Source organism: Channa argus, chromosome 4, assembly GCF_033026475.1.
Source record: "Channa argus isolate prfri chromosome 4, Channa argus male v1.0, whole genome shotgun sequence".
NCBI classification, from domain to species: domain Eukaryota; kingdom Metazoa; phylum Chordata; class Actinopteri; order Anabantiformes; family Channidae; genus Channa; species Channa argus.
Genome location: NC_090200.1, coordinates 27,060,857 through 27,082,905, shown reverse-complemented (window position 1 = coordinate 27,082,905; position 22,049 = coordinate 27,060,857). Strand labels below are relative to the sequence as shown.

At 38.8% G+C, this 22,049-nt stretch overlaps 1 protein-coding gene across 1 annotated transcript in view; it reads right to left on the bottom strand.

Annotated features, from left to right (window-relative positions):
• smpd3 (sphingomyelin phosphodiesterase 3) overlaps positions 1-19,447 on the bottom strand; it is a 74,772-nt gene extending 55,325 nt beyond the window's left edge. Inside the window, exon 1 of the mRNA XM_067501979.1 lies at positions 18,896-19,447. The gene's annotated coding sequence lies outside the window, so the exon portion shown is untranslated. The remainder of the gene's footprint in view (positions 1-18,895) is intronic.
• Positions 19,448-22,049: the final 2,602 nt, after the last annotated feature.

The following is a 22,049-nucleotide window of genomic DNA, read 5'->3' as shown; positions in this document are numbered from 1 at the left end:
AACACACTCCCACACTGTGTTCTACTTGATGGCCTGGCTGCAGACAGGACAATATAGATCAGTTTGGTATTGATTTGTTCTACATTGTTTCAGCCAACAGCTGTGTGCTGCTCCATGGTCAAAACACAATCACACTGCAACAGTTTCAACCTGAGTCAGACCATGGAAATCTACTTGCCAGCCCAATCTGCTATGCTCTAACATTTACAGGCTTTTAAGTTTTTTACCAACACACTTTTCTGTTTCACCAGTTTCTGGTGATATGCGACTTTTAACTTTGGCTTCCTGCCCAAAGAGCTAAAAAAGAAAAGAGAAGAACAGAACCCTAACATTACATGGCTTTAATTAAACTAAAAAGAAAAGAATCTGCCTGTGGTCACTTCTCAACATGCTACCAGTAGCAAGGTCATATATCTTCATGTCAGATAAAAATCCTGTACATTAGATTTGCAACATTTAAAGAAACACAGTGGGAAATGTATTTATTCTATTTCATTTTTCAAAATTCCACAACAGGTTGTGAAATCTGAATTTCAAAATGAAAACACTGAAAAGGCTGAAAATGACTTCCCACACATGGCCTTGATGACGTGAGTGGAAATTTATGTTTGTTAGAGCCAAACAAGCAGGAATAGTCATTGTCTTTGAACTTAAATTACAGAAGAAGAAGAAGAATCAAAGGAGAGGGCACAGAGCATGAAATAAAATCTTTGTGGTCCTTTCTAAGAAAGCAGTTTTTTGAACAGTGATGTGGTCATGTCTGTATTTTAAGGAAAAATAACACTGGTTTGCAGTCAGACCCTACAGTCATAAATTTGCATTCACTAGGTTTATAACATGTTTTCAGTCAAGTTCCACAAGCCTCCTAAAATGTTCCATTTGAGTTCCATAAAGAATTTCTAACACTTGTCCGAGTCCAAAAGGAAACTTAGGAAATCACCCCTTGTATTAGCATGTGGGCTGCCACAGTGGATCAATTTACAATCACAGACTATTGCTGATTGGGATTAATTTGTTTGCTGTAACAATCTCACATATTGAACTCCAATTGTACAGTGATTCCACTATTTGATTTTGCTGCTTCTTAGAGGGGCTAAAACAAACTCAACTTGCTGACTTTTCCCAAACTCCAGCAAAGGTGGGGTATTTCTCTCCGTAAGCTTCTTAAACCAGTGCATGGGTGACTGATTCGGAGTGTTGGCCTTTTTTAAGCATTTCACGACCTCCTACATAGTAGCCTACAAACCATGCACACACAGCAACACACACACATACCAAAATAGAGCATGTAACCCTACTTTCGAAAAGCAGAACCAAGGTCATGGTTACACCCTGTTCTTAAAATAATAAAGAAACTCTCAGCCAACACTATGTCAACTTGGGGTCATATTAAGAGGACATCTTATATGAGTGTAGAAGATTAAACTTCCCTCTGACCTCCCTATATTATAATATTTCTCTGCTTCTAGCTAAAAAGTTCCTTCAGATGTCATCACTCTACTTTTCTTACTTTTTTCATTAGGATTTTAGATGATGTCATCTTTGGTTCAGCAGGAAAAGCAGGTTTACCATGATTACAAACTCCATAGCACATAATCTGAGCTGAAGGTTCCTCGAAGTTTTGTCATCTGGAGACATTTTTCAGCTAGAAAAAGGCAGATATTTTAATGTAGGGAAGTCAGAGGGAAGTTTAATGGCATTCTTGTACATGCACTACCCAAACTAGAACCAAAAGAAGCAAGTTCAATATCAGTAAAGGTGTCCTGTAGATGAACATATGGAGACTTTCTCAGGGGCGTGGTGATGGATAGAACAAATAGAAAACAAAGAAGAGGGAGGAGGACAGAGTCATAGATGTAGAGGGAAGACGAGAGCAAATGCCCGCTGGCTGGCTGTTGCTGTCACCAAATGTAGTAAATGTTGCTATGGCAACAGCCCAAAGTTCAGGTTATGGCAAACATAGGTAAGTTTGACAGACAGGCAGTGAGAGGCTGAACATGTTTTTTTTACATCCTTACACAACGTCATTCACTTGGAATTGATTATAGTTTTCTTTTTTAATTGAGGACAAAATAAAGTGACCTGATGAATAGATTCTAAATAACTCAATTAAAATTAGTTCTACATACTATAGTATACAAGGATGAGTTTATAAGGATGAGTATGGACAAAACATTAATGAAAGTCTGTAAATATCTAAGATGTCAGTGAGGACACTGTACATTGTGGAGCGACTGTGGTGCAGGAAAGAAGAGCAGTTATCCACCAATCTCGCAGTTGTTGGTTTAATTCCTGGCTCCTCTTACTCAAGGACACTTGAAAAATGACAGGAGGTGCTGTTAATCTAACCAACAACCCTAGGATGGGTGAAAAACTGCTATACCTTCTCAACATAATAAACCCCACATAATGAAGACCCTGAAGAGTGATACTTACTCTTATCAAACTCAATTAGGGAAGAAAATGCTTCTCTTGAGGAACTACATACAAAGTAAATCCTATAACTGCTAGCAGTTATGAAAACATTAAAAGAAAATTACCCGGTGGGCTAGTGGTAAAGCTTTGACATACTGTGTACTGTATTTCATCACAGTTCTTCAAATTCAAGCCTTGTCTTTCTCATTGATGATATCACTGAGGTGCCAAGGCTGTATTAAATATTGCAGGTTATAGGAGAGCTGAGCCGAAGATTAATAGCTGGGATTATCTCTTGAGCAGTCTTCAGGATATTCAGAGTTTGGAAAAGCCATATCATTTTAGGAGCATGCAGTTTCTTTATTAAAATTATGCAGCAGAAGAACAGTTACTAAAATCCTCTGCATTTATAGCAGTAAGATTGCTAGCTATAGAAATGTCTAACACCCAATAAAGATATAAACTTTGATCAGTGTTTGATGTTGGATATAGCTTTTTCTGTGCTTGCTTAATGTATATTGCAATAATTTCCCTGCTGAGCCTATAAATTCATCTTGAATTATGAATTGTGAGATGCTCTGTAAGAGTTGCTTTCAGCTAAAATTACCAGGATGTTAAAACCAAAATATTTCTGACAGCAGCAAGGATCCCAGCGTGCCCTGTGTTGGCACACGTGAGCTGGCAGAATGTTTCTAACAGCCTGCTGATGATGTGTCACTATCTTTGGTGTTTCATACACATCACCTGTTTCATGGACTAAGGAGATATGTTAGAGTATATGGCCTGTAACATACTGTACTGTATGTGGTCCTCTTTCATTTGTAAGCAACATAATATTGTTTAGGATACAGTACATGGTTAAGGACAAATACATTTAACACAGCATAAGTAATGCAATCTCACAATTTTTTGAACAATATGCATGATGTTAGATTAATAATTACAAACAGGACTGTTCTGTATCTGCCAGCACTGAAACCTTTTAGCCGCCACATAGAAGCTAATCATTTGTACATAAATGCCATTAAACTTCCCAATGACTTCCCCATATCAAAATATCACTCTACTTATAGCTGAAAAAATGTATTGGATGACATCACTTGGGGGAACCTTCAGATCAGACTGAGAAATCTCAAGCTATGGAGTTTGTAATCATGGTCAACCTGCATTTCCAGAGCTCTCCCAGATGACATCATCTGAACTCATAAAGATGAAAAACTCTTCCAGGTGATGTCATCTGGAGGAGTTTTTCAGTTAGAAGCAGGGAAATATTTTAATACAGCGAAGTCAGAGGGATTTTAAAAGCAGTAAAGTACATTTAACCATCAAACTAAAGTCACAGAGAGCAAGCTGTAAAAGGGTGAAGTCACCCTTTATTTCACTGGGTTCATGTACACATTTCAAACCTTTAAGGGAAAAAGCTGAAACCTTTAAGGTATGGAGCATGATGTCTAAATATGAACATAGCATGATCTTATAATGTGATGACAGTGAATGATCAGCAAATGTGTGTGTTTGTTTGTGAATGGGAAATAGTGTTTATTTATAATCCTCTGATGAAGTCTAATTTTTCAATAGATGAAAACCTTGTAGCACACATCCACAACCTTCTCACCTTTAAATTTATTTCAAATTAAAGTCAAACTCCTTTTATTTTATTTTTGAGCTTCAGAGAAGATGAATGTGTTCATGTGGTTTGAAATGGGTTGTGGTTTTGCTGACTTTAGTTCAATGGTTGGGATAAAAGTCTGAGATAGTCCGAGTTTGTCTAACATATAATCCTGTTGGTTCAGCCTGTGATTTACTTACATATAATTATATATTATAATTTGACTAAAAGCCAGAAAATGTGTGTGTTCCTATGTGTGTGTTTGCAGCTCTGTACCACTGTGTGCAGTATGACAAGTTGCTTTGTATTTATCTTGTTCCCACGTGATCCTTTACATATGTTTGTTGTTAGATGCTTGTTGCAGCTGACGGAGAGTAAAGCGGGGAACTGGGGCAGCACTATCTGACTTGTAACATGAAAGTTGCCCTGGAGTTAATCTTGAGACAACAAAAGTAATCCGGTAGCTACTGTTCAATTTAGTTTGCAGTGTTATTTGGTAAGAAGTATCACAAAAGTAACAATTTATATTTTATTAAGCCTTTATCAATTGGGGGCCTCTCATCTGTCAGCACCAGATATTATCACTGTATAAAATGTCCATTTAATGACTGACAGTTTATTATTTACTATCTATTTAGCTCTGTTTTGGTGCATAGAAAAATCTCAAAAATCTGATTCAAAAGTATCATCGTAGCTGCTAAAGGTGGAATCTGGAATAGTTTGGGGCTCAAACACACTTTAATTCAGATCTAAATTAAAGTTCAGTGGAACCTGACTAAGATCAGGGCTTTGTAGTGGCGCACCGCTCTCACGTCATTCTTTAACAGATAGCAGACAGATTTATGAGACATGTTCAGAATTAGCCAGTGCAAATTAAGGCTGACTGTGAAAAGCTTGTATATGCACAAATAAACCACGACATGCTGTGTGTTCATTTAACCAATTATCTGAATTTGCAGATGACTTTGAAGAGTGATATCAATTTTTTAGGATTTAGTGCAGAGTTTAGACATGGTTAAACATACAACTGACTCTACTCACTTTGATTTTACATTATAATTATAATAAAAGACAGATTTATATTTATAATTTGACTAAAAGCCAGAAAATGTGTGTGTTCCTATGTGTGTGTTTGCAGCTCTGTACCACTGTGTGCAGTATGACAAGTTGCTTTGTATTTATCTTGTTCCCACGTGATCCTTTACATATGTTTGTTGTTAGATGCTTGTTGCAGCTGACGGAGAGTAAAGCGGGGAACTGGGGCAGCACTATCTGACTTGTAACATGAAAGTTGCCCTGGAGTTAATCTTGAGACAACAAAAGTAATCCGGTAGCTACTGTTCAATTTAGTTTGCAGTGTTATTTGGTAAGAAGTATCACAAAAGTAACAATTTATATTTTATTAAGCCTTTATCAATTGGGGGCCTCTCATCTGTCAGCACCAGATATTATCACTGTATAAAATGTCCATTTAATGACTGACAGTTTATTATTTACTATCTATTTAGCTCTGTTTTGGTGCATAGAAAAATCTCAAAAATCTGATTCAAAAGTATCATCGTAGCTGCTAAAGGTGGAATCTGGAATAGTTTGGGGCTCAAACACACTTTAATTCAGATCTAAATTAAAGTTCAGTGGAACCTGACTAAGATCAGGGCTTTGTAGTGGCGCACCGCTCTCATGTCATTCTTTAACAGATAGCAGACAGATTTATGAGACATGTTCAGAATTAGCCAGTGCAAATTAAGGCTGACTGTGAAAAGCTTGTATATGCACAAATAAACCACGACATGCTGTGTGTTCATTTAACCAATTATCTGAATTTGCAGATGACTTTGAAGAGTGATATCAATTTTTTAGGATTTAGTGCAGAGTTTAGACATGGTTAAACATACAACTGAAACCAAGAAAATCTGGTTGCAGACAAAGATGGCAGTCCACCAACTGTGGCCGGAAGTAGCCAATCAAAGCACCAGATTTACCTTAACATGAAAATGGTTAGGATTAGGCAATAGAGAAAACCATTGGTCAAGCCTATAATCTTCTACATTTTTGGGGCTTAACCTAAGTCGACCATCGTTTGTTGCAGCCAGGCGCCTCTTACCGAAACTGCCATATCAAGCTGCTGGTTGAATGACTGGGAAACGGGACAGTGAGGAAGTCTGCACTATAAAAAAATATATTGCAGCAGACGCACTAAAGAACAGTTAACATCAATGTCTCTGGCTGAAAATTACTGCTTTTGTGTCCAAGTTTAAAGACTTGGTTACGCAAAGATGAATGTGTTTTGGGTACATACTATACATAGTGTTGGAGTATTTAGAACCTAGATATCACAGTGTTTGGATTACACAGTATGAGTGATTCACATTACATAAACATTTAATATGCGGATTTAAGAAGTATGTTTAATCTTTAACAGTTTAACTTTTCTGTTGCCTGCGATGTATTTAATTTTTGTTCGCTCAGGTTCACGGGGTCCATTTGAGAAGACCTAACAAAGCAGCGTCTGTAGCCTCACAGACTGAGTAACAGGGAATCTGTAGCCAAATGACACCAGATCCAGTTCCAGGCTGTCTCTACTCCTTCCGTTGCTTGCAACAGAATCTGTGTGTACCCAGTCTAATCAATGCTGCCAGCTGCAGATTTAATGTGTAATTCTGCATCCTGAATCCACACATCCACACAAATGCTTGAATTTGGCTGAGGATGCATAAAGAATGTGAAGGAAGTTGAAAATCACGTTAATATGCAGCACCGAGCCGCAGTACACCCTGCCTCTATGTCAACTCTAACCTCAGCACCAGCTAATTACCATACAGGGCTGCCTGTCATACTGTCTCCCCACTCCTCCCCTCCAAGCCTCACATACAATCAGTCATTGAGGTCAGAACATGGCCTGCAGTCCATTCAGGTAATGAGAGACTGGGTTTCATAGCTGCAGATGGAAACATTGCAGTACTGATATGTATTTGTTAAAGTTTTTTCCCTCTGTTATCACTGTGTGGCTGGTTATCTTTTGAATGGATCATCTACTTCAATCACAGCTGACACACACACACGCACAGGCACACACATGCGTGACTCCACCCATAGTACCTCTTTCTGACCACATTCAAGAAGTAGATCAGGGCCTCCATGTCAGATAGAACATGTTGTAACTACAGCTGCAGCTAACATTTAATTTTAGTTTCAGACGACTCAAGAAGCAAAAGGAAGTAGGCAAATATCACTCAATGCTGTCAATCCTCTGAATGATGTGAGTGTGTGTGATTTAATCAGATAACGGGTGAAATGACTGACAGCACACAGTTTCCAAATATAACCCTCAGACTGAAAGATTAATTCAACCAAAACTAAATCCTGCTCTCTGCCTCCCTGTCCTGTCAGCAGAGGTAAAGGCAGAACCAGCAGTAGAAACATAATCTTATGTTCACACAGTCTGTTCACACTGACCTGCCAACAGCAGCAGGCAGGCAACCACCCAACCCCCCCTTCAGTGACACTCGTACAGTATACATACCACACAGCCGTCCATCCTAAATGCAACTTTAATGAGATGCACACATTTCAACTAAATGAGGATAATCTCGAGTAAATATCAGTTAATCCATCTCATTCAGGTGAATTAAATGTCTCCTTCCAAAACCCTCATTTAAACATATATGTTCATATCATATATACTATATCAAAGGATAGACCAGCATCAGTTAGCACCAACAGTTGCATTCAAGATGTAGATCCAAGTATATTCATTCAATTTTCATTTTACTGAAAGCAACACCTGACACAGGTAAGGACAAGTGTGGTTTGTGCACCAATAAGTGTAATGGTGAGAACTGGAAGCTACTAGCTACGAATATTTGCACACAGTCATTTCCTAATGATAAATAGCATCATTTGCACATTTTGCCAACCTCAGTGTCAAATTTCAGCTTCCCTCGCTGGTGTGCCCAAATCAGCTTTCATATTCACAGACTCTAATTTTCACTTTCTATGCAGCAGAACGTTGCACTGTAGAGCCTCGGCTGTGAAGAAGAGCAGATGCAACGCCAGCAGGTTGGGACAAAACAAAATTAGAGTTCAGTCAAGAAAGAATTGGACTGTGATTGTCTTTAATTTATCCAATACAAATCACTGAAAGCATGCTTGGATCTGGGTGGCTACTGTTCCTTAGAGTCAGCTCCGAATATCTCTACCAATAAGTGTTGTGTTCTTTAAAATGACCATATTATGACTAAAACCTGCTTGTTTGGTGTGTTTTCCTCTGGATCTGGCATATTAAGCTTTTGTCACACGCGAAAGCCTTTGTTTTTTTTTTTAGCCTTTGTTTATGTCAGTAAAAACTAGTAACAGCTAAAATTGATCAAATCATTTAGACACTGCTATAATACTTGTCTCTGTCAATCCCATTGATCTATCTCATATTTTAATTCTGTCTCTGTAATTTTAACAACTATGCATCACTGATTGAAACTCATGAAAGATGTGTATGATCTATGGCACACATCTCTTGTGAGAATGGGGCAAAAGGTTTTTGGATGTCGCCCAATAAGTGGAGCCACAGCAGAGTAGCTCCACTTCCCAGCAATAAATCACGCACTGGAGCCGTCATGTTTCTAGATTTAAGGCCCATGTGTTCTCACTCTCCTGACTGGCATTCTAAAAAAAATCACAAGGATCCTATGAATTGACTATTTAAAACACATATACATACAGAGCATTAGGAATGAGAATGACTGGAATGTCACCAGTTCAACCAATGTTCACAGTGTCTCCTTTGCTCTCTACTCACTTTGATTTTACATTATAATTATAATAAAAGACAGATTTATATTTATAATTTGACTAAAAGCCAGAAAATGTGTGTGTTCCTATGTGTGTGTTTGCAGCTCTGTACCACTGTGTGCAGTATGACAAGATAACTTATATATAATCTCTCTCTCTCTCTCATACACATTTATTGATCCTTCTTTGACCCCAAAATTGATGCGGTGTAAGACAAACAACCTCATAAAAAGTGACCGTGGCAGAGAGGTAAGGGAGCCCTGCTTTGCTGATCAGGACCGCTTTTGTCCAGATGGCTTTCAGTGTGCACACATCCTGCTCAGAGCAATTTTTTTCTTCATTACATTCTGAGAGTTGTGTTGCAGCTACCGCCCACTGCCATTCTGGACGTCTGCTGGCCTCTGTCGTGTTTGCTTTGTGGAACATGAGGAAAGGATGAGACAGTGAAAACAGGAGAGACGCATCAGGTGGGATAAAATTGGTTGCCAGCGGCTTTAGTCATTCAACATATGATTTTTATGCTACTTAATGTGAAAGGCTTCACTGGTCAGTATGGATTGTATTGGTACTTTTACAACACTTACTGAAAAATGTGTTTCTGATAAACATGTTAAATGTTTGTTTTCAGTGGCCACATGTCCATTACAAATGAACAGTTCTACTATGTGTCAATCAATATTTCTATATCAATAGACTAATGTAAAAAAGAAATACAAATTTAATCCATCCATCATCTTTAACCACCTATACAAGTCACAGGAAGCTGGAGACTATCCCAGCCATCATAGGACGAGAGGCGGGGTACACCCTGGACAGGTCTCCACCCCGTCTTACGGCCAACACAGAGAGACATACACAGGCAGACATTATTAATGGTTCGTTTGAAGTCACAAACCCACAGAAAAGAATCCGCTTTACTGTTCTGGTTCAGAAACTCTGAGATATACCTGCAGTAAACTATGTGCCCAGGACTCAATTGCAGACCAATACATTTAGAAATATGTGGGGGAATAGAGTACATTTAGTCATATGGTTAGATAATTAGCAAACAGTCAACCAAGATGGGCTTACTGAAGAGCTCACAAAGAGGACAAGAAGTCACAGGATGTGTCATGTTTAGAGGACTGCTTAAGATCACAGTAGGCACTTTGTTGTTACAAGGCCCAAAGCAATGTAGTAGATAGTGGGTCCTGGGGTCACAAGATCTACAAGAAGGTACAGTAAAGGAATGATGACTGTCAACTGCATGCACCTGGTTTCTTCATTCATGTTTTGTGAGGGTGGTTCCTTTCTTAGGTTTGAGTATTAATAGAAGGGGTTTGAGAGATACAAGTCAGAAGACACCAACATCCATGTTTTCTTCTCCATGCTGGCATGTATTAAACTGAGATGGTTCATCACGCTTCTGTCAACAATTTTTCCAAGATCTAGTAACACTTGACTAAGGAAGAGGGAAAATTTCCATCACAAATCCAAACAATGAATATGGTGACATTTTAATAGAGAAGCATAGAAAACAAAACACTGCTATAAGAAAGAGAGAATGCTGGGTAGACAGAAACGTGTGTCCAAATGATCGTTCTAGCGTATATGTGTGGCAAAAAAAAAAGTTTTGATGCTGCTTTAAAGTGGTTGAGATACATAACAAATGTTTAAATGACTCATGTAATATCAACATCCAATTAAAAAACTGGTAGAGCATGAATAGGAATCTGTTCATATCATGATTTGGATATCAGATTGTTGGTATGTGTGCCAGTAATAGTTGTTTTCTGCAATCTGTAACTTCAAAGAAGATATTCAAAGATGTTAGCAAAGATGACGTGGCATTTGAGTAGCTGGCCTTGTTGTTGTTGTTGTTGCCCTGTGGTGAACGTGGCATTTTCCAATCAGTTAATATGGACATCAATATGGTATTTGCTGGAATAATTACATTATAGAGCATAAGGCACTCTCAGCTGAACAGATGCCCCTTGAAAAATGGAACTACCTTTTCCTTAAAAGCTGAGTCTCCAAACAGTAAGGATCTTCCATTCAGATAGATTTAACAGTAATAAATAAATAAAATGTTCACGATAAACAAATAAATCTGCTAGTTATGTTACAAACCGGAGTTGTTTTGCAGAAAAATAGATTAACATTAAAACTAAGTGCTACATTTTAAATGAATAATAATAATAATAATAATACTGGGGCTGCAGAGCGATTACATGCTCTGTGCTTAATTAAGACTATTAACATACATTTGCTTTGCTTACTTTGCTTTTAAAATATGTTTTTAATATTTCATCCATATTTTTTTTCTCATGACTCCTCCCAGTTCATATGGTCTATTACTATTTTGTGGTCTAACTATTTTGCGCATTTCTGTTTTGATTAAAAAAATAAATACAACAAAACCTCTTGTATGAATAAGGGGTCAGGCTGCATACATTTCTCTGCACATGACTTAATGGACAGGTCAATATTGTACAGGCCCAGGAGCCCCTGGAGCCCCCTATTGTAGATATGTGTTAATATTTTTTACCTGAAAGTGATAGAGCTCTGTTAAAAGATGCAAAATAACAATAAAGAGACAAAACAATTACTCTACTATAAGAAATAGACACAAAATGTCATAGAGATGACTACAATACTAACAATTATTACAGAGAACTCTGGGAATAGATGGTTGAAAATTTATCATACAGCGATACAAGACAAACAAAAACAAACACAATATTAATACATACAACATGAAGATAAACTTCTGGGAAAGAGACACAAAACTCACATGCCAGGGGAGAGGGGGCAGTAATGCACTAGACTGTTGGGCCATGGACAACGTGCAACCAAAAGGAATAGCAGACATCCACCCATGCTGCCACGCTGGCACAAGAACCTGCCAGCATGGATGTAGGGAATGTTATAGACAGATGGAGGATACGGAGAAGATGGGAGGATGGCAGACACACAAGAGTGAAGGGGAAGAGAAAGAGAGAAAGAGAGAGAGAGAAAGAGAAGTAAAGGACAACTGCCCACATGAAGGTTGGATGAAAAGACAAGGCCCATACAGTCTGAGTAGGAATGAAAGAGAGGGGAACGAAGAGGGTGGAGGAAAGATTGGTAAATGACTTTTGATACATGGTCTGCTCTCTAATCAGCCCTACAGGGTCTAATTAGGCCCAAAGTAGCCACATGCTGTAATCATATAGTCCATCTACATATATGCTGATATATATATATATATTTAGACGCAGCCTAAATATTCGGGTTTAGGGTGGGTGCCCTCCCTGGCCCTCCCTGGCCCTCCCTGGCCCTCCCTGGCCCTCCCTGGCCCTCCCTGGCCCTCCCTGGCCCTCCCTGGCCCTCCCTGGCCCTCCCTGGCCCTCCCTGGCCCTCCCTGGCCCTCCCTGGCCCTGAGGTCCATCTTTTAAGTCAATTAGTCTCCAGATTTATCCCAGAATTGGATTATTAAGACAATAAATAAAGTCAGCTCAGTTGTTTAACTGATCTTTGTCCTGTTTTGATTCGTTACCAGACTTTTGTAATTGTTGTTGTTGGACTGTGTAATCTAATTTCTTTAGGCAACTACTTGCACTTTTACTTAATGAGTTTGTGTACTTCTGCCACCTAAGCATGCAAGAATTTATGGTGTTTTCTAACCGCAGCTGTATTTTGTGTTCGCTTTTTGAAAACCACCAAGAGAAAATAACTTAAATGCGACTGAAATTACATATGTTTTTTATGTAAACTATGTACTACACAGATTTATGTGTTTACAAGCATTACATCCTGTTTGCACACATCTGTAAGAAGAGTGTGACATCCAATCTTCAACAGTTATTATGGGTTTCCATTTCATGAATGTGTCAGAGGTCCTAAACTTACTTGAACCATAGGCCTCAGATATTTGTCTACACCACATTTGTACAAATATCTTATAAACACCGTCAAATTCTATATTTAAAATATTGAATCCAGGAGGGAGAAGAGAGAGTGGTTAACTCAGCACTGTCTTTAATAGTACTGGGTAAAATAGTCAAATAACAGCTACTAGCTAACAAGACATTTAGGCCTGGTACTCTTCATAACTTACCTTATTTGTGTAATATTACCATATTTGGTAATCTTTTAGAAAAAATGCTATGAATTTATGCGTAAGTATGTGTAAAGATTTTGATTACCCCCAAACTGTTATTATTACCATCTTGTGCCGAGCCAAAGTCCCTCGAAAACCCACCTGTAATTTGCCCCTTTTCTATTGAGACAATTTACATAATAGGCTGAGTTCATTTTGGAAGCAGACTAGTCTGTGCCACTTTAAAAATGGAATCTAACAGATATCACATATTAAACTTGTTTATACAAAATCCTCAATACAATAAATCATGGATGGATTAAGAGAAAATAGGCTCCTGGGCAGATAGGCTAGAGTTACCCCACCCCTCCTCTTTGAGGGACTGAAAGAGATAAGTGAGCCTTTGGTTGTACTTGTGTATTTGTATTTTATTTATCTCTGTATTTATGGTCTGTGTGTGTCTTTGGTGATTACGCATCTTTTAACTGAAATAGAAACAGAATAAGCTCATACAAACACCCTGTACTAAGGACCCAAAGACCTCTCAGGCCCCTGGGCCTGTGTAAGGTGGAATTGTGTGGTTCTGCAAAAATACTACAGATATATGTCCTTTACTTTTAATTCTATTTCTCATGTCTGTGTTAAGTATGACGCTGGACGTGATTTAAGGTGGAGGTACTGTACGTGTTGGTCTGACTATGATTAGTGAGCAGAGGTTGTGGCTTTGAACAACATTATGTACAATAACTGTGCCAAGCCGTTTACTAAGAAATACTGTACACAACTTTCTTCAAAACCACAAACTGTTATGTATAATTTTTCTTTTTTTAATTTTTAGTTCAAGTAAAAAACGATATGCTAGGCTTCACATATTTTGACTCCTTTAAGGTACTCGATGAACGGACATGAGACCAGTTGCTTTATCTCAGTGTGGAAAATAAAACAAATAAAATTGGCCACGAAACAATTTTTAATCACTAAACAGAAATTAGTCAGTTCATTGGTTATGAAGCATCAAATATTGATACTGACATTGCATTGCATCATCTCACCATTTCTGGTGCTGTTACAGAAGTTGCTCTAGTCTTAACACTTCCTTAGTTAGTACAGCAGCACCAAAGAAACCTCATGAACTTTTCATTTTCATACAGACTAAATGGCGTTTCTTCAGTGCCAGCACAGCAGCATTCTGACCAGATGTGGCCTTAAGTAGGCCATCCTAACAAAACACAGAGGATCAGGATGACAGTCCTATAAAATAGCTAATCCTAAAGGCTTTCAGTGAGTGGCTGGCTGTCTGATCTCCTCAGCAGAGCATGGAGCTGACAGACGTCACATCACCGGGATGTGTGCGATGTGTTTTGCAGCTGGTGAAACACTGTCCTCTGAGAGGTTTAAACTTAAAAATTTGGCGCAATTGTATTTTTTTTTTCATGCTCACCATACCACATTATCTGGGAATCAGTAAACAATAATTCCTGCTTTTCTCATTGTGTGTAAATAAGAATGAGAAATAAGAAGTGTTTTGGTGGTTTTTCATAGGTTTGAAACACTTTTCTATTCTGTTTTATTCCACAGGAACAGATCCGACATTTAACATCTATTGATTGATTGCATATGAGCATGTGTGTCTTTGTAGAACTAAAGCTTTTGGCAAAACGGTGGGAATTGACACACATTCACAAAGAACAAAGGCCAGCTCTACAGGTGAGGCTCATGCCCAACTTGACTCATCTGCACAAACCACAAAAAATCTGGTAGTGAGCTCAGAGCCAATGGGATGTTATTTCAGGTGGAGAGGAAAACAACAAACAGCAAAGGCTCACTGGTATCACACATCCTTCATGGCTGGCAGTGGCTCATTCAAAAGACAGCAAGAGTTTACTCAGCTGTCTACAACAGCTCTCTTGTCACTGCTGTACTTCTTCATGGGGTGGCAACTTGAGAACATGTATAGATTTTGGCTTTAAAATGGGACTTTTGAGAAAGCTCAATTTGCTCCAGTCAGTCTGAACTACCTTTGTGGTGTTAACGTTGAATCAGGCTTCCTGCCTGACCCATTCCTGCCTTGCTGCCAGTGGCTGTGACAAAAAGCTACACATAGGCTTGTTTTGAGAGCACCTATTGCAGGAGAGGAGGAGGAAATAACAGAGCTGAGTGTAAAAAAGAGAGGGTAAAATCCCAACACACATACAGTATAAAGCAGGATCCTGTTGAAATCAGCAAAAAGTAGTTGAGATGCTTTGGAAAATATCCCAGCCAGTAGAAATTTGAATTGGAAGTTTGAATTTGAACCATTTAGATAAAGCATAGCAATGATAGCAGAGCAGCAGGTTAAAGCCATTCCAGCAGCATGACTTTAAGGGCGCCATGTTGCTTAATAAGGCGGTTTATTGCTTTAGTCAAGACGGAACTATCTCTAAAGCTGAATGACAACATCATGTACAAACATTCATAGTGCAGGTGGGATTGATGTAACTGACTGTGGTAATCCACTCACTTTTAATACCCTGCCTTCATAGGTTTTAATGCAAATGTCTTCGTACAGCCTGGTATAGAAACGCATAGCTTCCCAGCCTCTGGTGTTCTCACAGAAACTACCACAGGGTTTTTAACTGATTGTAAAATGTGGGGTTCTTTGACATAAAACCAAAAGACTGCACTTGTTATCACTTGATGGGCAGTGTAGTGCGTTGACAGCTCCAGTAAATCATCTCTCTGATCTGTGACCTCCCTGGGCAGAGGAGGAGAGACAGAAAAAGCTCTTTTAGAAATGAATACAATAAGGAAAATAAAGCCATGTGCTGCTAAAAGACAAATCTACAAACTTTAAACATATTCAACAGTAATACTGTAATAGTATTAGCCACTGGTGCTCCATCCTATCCAATACTGTACACATTTAAGTAGCGACAAGTATTACTGAGACTCTATTTCTATGCACAGGTAGAGAAACCCGATCCTGCACTATCAGATATCACTGGACTTCAAGACCCATCCGAGCCCCACCCAACCCCCTACCTGCCTGCCGCGTCGAGCAGCCAGCTCAACTCAACCACTTGCCTGCTCTGGCATGAACAGAAACCCAGGAGCCTGTTTGGTACATGTCGTTAGAGAAGAGGGCAAGAAGTTGATCTTTTCCCCCTCACTGACCTTTTTCAATTAAGAGAAAGGCCATTGGATGTTGAAGTTTCAAATACAAATGTTTGGATGGGAAAGTATAACAATTCTCTTTTTGAAAAAACGGACTTCAAAAGAAGCCACCCATCGTGCAGGGTGAAGCATAACATATTCTATGCTTGAATTAAAACATTTATGTGCTTGTTCTGAGATACTGAAAGCCAAAGCTCCCCAGATCCAGTGTGTTTAATAAAGACTTTGGACCTTGTGTGTGAGAACAGCTAAAACTCTCACTCACAACAAACATGCTCTAACATTCATAGGAACTCATCGAAGACCATTGTGACTTACACTGCTTTGATTTGGAAATATTAAACAGAAGGTGATGATTGACTTGCCACCAAAGCCAGAATAAAAAGGTTGATCTGGATTTCTTAAACATGTGAACATATTGAGAACAAACTGGTCTCAAGTGAAGAACAATGTTAAATAAATCACAGAATTAAAAGTGTATTCATGAAAGAAACAGGATTACTCTAATGCAGGGGTAATTGGATAAATTTGAGAAGATTTGGGCTACAGGCCCAGATCTAAATCCACACAAATGGGAATTAAATTCACTTTGGATTCGAGGAAACAACAGAGCAGCACTGCTCCCCATCATCCATGTTTAGATCCACTGTGAAGACTTTTGCAGCCCTGTCTTGTTGTCAGCAGTGGCACCTTTCACATATCTGCCTGTGTGCTAAAATGTCAAGATGTGTTCATGTCAGGAGGCACAGGGAGCTTGAGCTGCACCCTGTGAGCTCCCAGATGGCACATGTGCACCTTTTGCAGAAGCTCATGAAGAAACCTCAAAAAGATTTGATGTTGAACTTCACAAATACTGCATTTATTCAGCCTCAGCAACTCCATCTTTTTGTGGTGGGAACCTTGTGGCTTGTGCAACCACATCATGTTGAATCTTGCTGTTTGTACTGTAGTTGTTTTAGATGGTTGCAGGCATTTTATAATAGGAATGTTCACACTGGGGGAGAAATTAAAATTTTTGACATTTAAAGGTGGGATTTGTCTGTTGAGTTCAGTTGACTCACCATGAGGAGCACCAGACTGCCTTTTGATACAGCTGTATGATTTCATATGTGGTCTGATAGGATGCTTTCTAAAGTTTAAAAAACAATCCTAAAGATGTCACAGTGATGTCACTAAAGTTAGATTTGAGAATAAAATGTTTTAATTGAAGATTAAATTAGAGGGCATTTAAGGGCAGGTGTTAAAATAAGCGGACATGGAGGGCAGGGGGTGTCAAATGCTGCCTTCACACTATGTTTAAACCAATTAGGGAAAAACATTCCCACTTCAACTCTGAATTGAATTTTTAATTTTTGCTCATTACAAAATCTCTCACTTGGTAGACCAACATCAGCATGAGATAAAAAAAAAAATTCTAACTATTAACTAATAAAATATACACGCTATATGTTTACTCCTATTTCACTTGTTTCTAACTAGAAATAGGGAGCTAATGCAAAAATAGTTTAAGTTAGCCGTTAAGCTAAGCTAGATGGCTAAGTTCATTAATTGCAAGTTGCTACTTCAGTAGCAACAACATAACGAACAAAAAACATGTTGGACTGCTGTATTATTGCTCTTGAGTTGTTTCTATGGGAACTATTCCCCATTCTGCTGACCTGATGAAGGACACTGCTGAGGTGCATTGTGGGAAATGTAGGAGCCAGCCTGTTGAGAGGCTGATTCATATTATAAACTAAAAGTCAAACATCTAGGCTAGTTCTGCTTTGATTTGGCTCGTGAAGAATGATTTCAGTCATGTGGATGAGTCATTACAAATGGCAACACTGCCCCTTTAATGTCTGTAAAATAACAACATATGTGACACTTTATGGTATGGTGTGATATAAAAAGATAGCAAATTCATGGGAAAAGAAGTCTCTGACAAGAAAAGTAGAAAAAGAAGGATCAATAATAATGATTTCTGGTGTATTATAAGAACAAAGAGACAGTAAAACTGATTGTCAGCCGCTTCCCTTTCAGTGTACATCACTGTGTCAGTGAAGCAAAGACAGTTTTATAGCACCCACTTGACTCACTTTCAGCACATCAGCCAGAGAGAGAAGAAGAGAAGAGGAAGAGAAAAGAGGTGAGGCCAGTCGGGCCACACCTAAATGTGACTGAGGATCCAAAAAGGCAACGTCTCCCAGCAGATTCACCAGCTCCTGTACTTTTCTCCCTAAACCTGAGAAGCTGCATCAGCCAGCACATTTTCTGTGGAAACCAGTAAAACCATTACTGTGCATGTGGGCCACGAGTCAGCAAACTGGAAAATTCCACTCTGACTGACTAGACTAGATGTTACAGAATAGAATTCACTTAAGTTGCAGTTATAGAATAGTAGGGTTCCTTGAGTCAGCCTCAAATTAGCAGTATCACAAAACACACACAGATGGAGGTTTACAGGAGGATTCAAACAGCGAGGTACACTATTACTATGCTTTTTATTTGTATTTCCATGCATTTGCACTGTGTGGCATTCATGCAAAGAGAGAGAGAGAGTGTGTGTGTGTGTGTGTGTGTGTGTGTGTGTGTGTTTGTGTGTGTGTGTGTGTGTGTGTGTGAGTGTGTGTGTAAGAGAGAGTGAGAGAGGCAGAGAGAGAGAGCATCTCTGACCATTGAATCATGCAAATATGAGTCAAATGTTTAACCCTAGGCAACCACAGGGTAGAATTTCTCCTGTGCCTATTACACAACCACAACCGAGATGGTCTCACTAGGACGGAGATCACGTATGATGTATTAACCTGTCTAACCCAGTTACTGTGCATCCAGCCCTGCTCCTTTCCGCCACGTTAGACAGACAACAGGAAAGAAAAGAAGAGGCTTACTTGGTGAAAATTTCTCCCACATGGGCTTCAGGCGATGTGTAAACGGTGCGGATAGTTTTTTTTTTCTTTTTCTCTTTCTTTCTTCTGTATCCTCCTGCGCCGAACACCGTCCACGAGCTTCCAGGCGGTGAAATCCAGCGTTCGCGGACCAGCTGGTGTCTGCTGGGAGCGAGCGGGCGAGCAAGCAGCGGGGCTGTCTGACTGAGCGCAGGGACGGGGAGAGACAGGAGATCGACTCATCAGCACCACACCGCTTTGAACAGCTCCCGCTGACGTCACTTACTGTCCGCCACGCCCCGCCCACTTCCAGAGCGACCGCCTCCGGAGTGCGAGCAAGAAGGAAAACAAAGACCAGTTTCTCGTTTGACTGGATGGTCGTTTCTCTAGTATTACTCCAAACTGGAAGCACCAGCATGCGGGTTCGGGTTTGGACTTGGAGTTTTTTTTTATAAAGGAAGTATCTGCGAAACCACTTCATTCCCAATTGGTAATAAGTAAATTTTTACTCGTTTTTTGCAGTCTGGAGTTACGTGACACATAAAGTGGTATTAACATAAAACCTTTGTTGGATGCGGTAGATAAATCAAGTTACTCTTTACTCAGAACCAACAGATTTCTTTTACTTTCACATTTCACAGTGTAAAGAGTCTGCTGCTTTGTTCCACGTAAAGATCTTACAGCCACAGTGTTTGGAGACTTTTTGCCAAAATCAGTACAAAGACAACGACCCGACACTGCTCCTACTAGTGTCCAGTCCAAGTGTCCGAAGCTCTGCACTGAATTTAACTCTAACCTTTATCACCGTTAATATTCCTAGTGGGGGGGAGGAAATACATTGAATCGAATAAACAACTGAATATACTAAAAATACACACTTTGTTCATGTTGTAAAATACAGTGCCAACGTTTCAAAATACAAAGAGAAAAGCCCTTGAAGACTTTTAATCCATGGAAAATTAAAAATCAGCTGAGTAAATTGACACCGGCACTAGTCGGTTTCATTCTCAATGAATTAATTTAATCAGTAAACCCAGTATGTACAGTAATGTGTAGTCCATATCCTGCTGATGAGACAAGATTATTGACTCTTACTGAAGATCACTACATCTTCTATTTATGTTTTATCTTATTGGTTCATGATTGTTCAGGCCATGAGCCATCTCCTCTCTCTTTGCCCCTTTTCCATGTAATATCTGGTCGTAGCACCTAAAAGTTCACTGCGTCCCTGATTATATTTAGTTTGTTGCCTCTTTTCGCTCTTCTTTTCTTTTCTCTCTACCTTCCACTCAAGGCAACTAGCCGAGGCAGACGGTCGACCACCCTGCTTCTGTTGGAGGTTGTTTCTGTTAAAGGGAGTTTTTCCTCTAGCTCCTACTCAATTTAATAATCTCTAAGGTCTTGACCCTACATTGTAAGTGCTTTAAGATGACTGGGTTATGATTTGGTGCTATATAAATAAAAACAACTTTAAGTAAAAAAAAACAAATATTTTTTTATAAGTTCTGACGGTGAAGTCATCTTATTTTGAAAATATAAATATAATATAAATGTAACATTAGATAAATATAAATCTACATTCAGCTTTTTTAAATATACATATGTGAAGAAGAGGAAATAAAATGAATGTTGGATGATTTTCATTCTTCAGAAACCTGACTCATAAGGCTCATGTGGAACAAAGCTGGACTAGACTTATCAGTTATGAACAGCATCAATAGTGTTTAAATTGCCTCTTAATGTAGTAATGGTCTTTTAGTGCTGTACATAAAGTTTAGAGTACACACTTCAACTTGAACTCCAACTTGAGCAAAACATTTAAAGTGGTACTTCTGCTTGTAATGAAGTACTTTTGTTAGAGAAGTACAACCCCAATTCGAAAAAAGTTAGGATGTTGTGTAAAACGTAAATTAAAACAGAATGCAATGATTTGCAATCCCATATTTTATTCACAATAAAACATAAACAATATATCAGATGTTGAAACTGAGGCATTTTACCACTTCATGGAAAATATTAGCTCATCTTGAATTTGATGGCAGCAACACATCTCATGTGCTGATTTTGACCCAAGACCAACAGAAACAAAGCCTCATTCCAGCTCTGCAACACACCTGTGGTTACTGTAGCGTCATGGTTGTTGAAGAGGTGAATGTACTGTAGGAGACGCTTTGTCAGTAAAATGTATGGTATAGTCAGTTATTGTGGCTGTTTTAATGTGATCTTGACAGTGAAGTCAGAGATTTCTTCAAAGTAACAGGGTCACTGAGTTAATACGCGGGTAATATCCAGTTCAGCAGTTTCAAACTGTGTCAGTCTGTGATCAGATTGACTTTTCTCAGTTGTCATTATTCAACATTGATCCCTCTGTGGTGAGCATGAGATGGACATAAATGAATCCTCATCATTTGCAGGATTACTTATTGCTAAAGTATGAATTACAGTGCATTGTGGGATTGTTAGCACTATGTAGTAGTATTGTAGATAATTCTAAACCCATATTTCAGACATATTCCAACTTACTGTAAGGCTATAATACTGTAATACGGCCATCTTTAAATTTGCCTAGTTTATTGTATTCTGAAAAGTAACACAAATTAAATTAAATTAAATTTCACTGCATTTCCACTTGGTTTACCAAGTAACAACAGGGGAAATTTCTTTAAATGAGTCATTGCCATGTTCAAATAATCACAAACATTTCAAAAGCCACAAAAAGGAAGAGAATACCACAGAGGTATTCACTATTGAATATTTAGCAATTTTGTTCTGCCACTATTTCTGCCAGAGACAGTCCAGATCTCTCCATCCAACCACCTACTTTCCTCTGTGTGTCCCCAACTCAAGCCATCAGACTCTACCTTCACACAGACTATTTGTTTGAATGGGTTTGATGTCATCAATGAAACACAATTTCATATAATTGCTTTATAATGTGTACATTACATCATTATTAAAGTGATGTCCATAGAGGAGAGGAAGCTGGCCTTGACCTGAAAAACACCTAAAGGGTGTGTGTCATGCAAATAATCAGAATGGAGCTGGATACATCTTGGGACTGGATTTCAGAAGCAGACTTCATTTGGTTCAGATGCTACAATAATGAGCAGGTGTTTTGTTTGTACAAGACTTTCTACAAGACTTCTTTTGTTTCGAG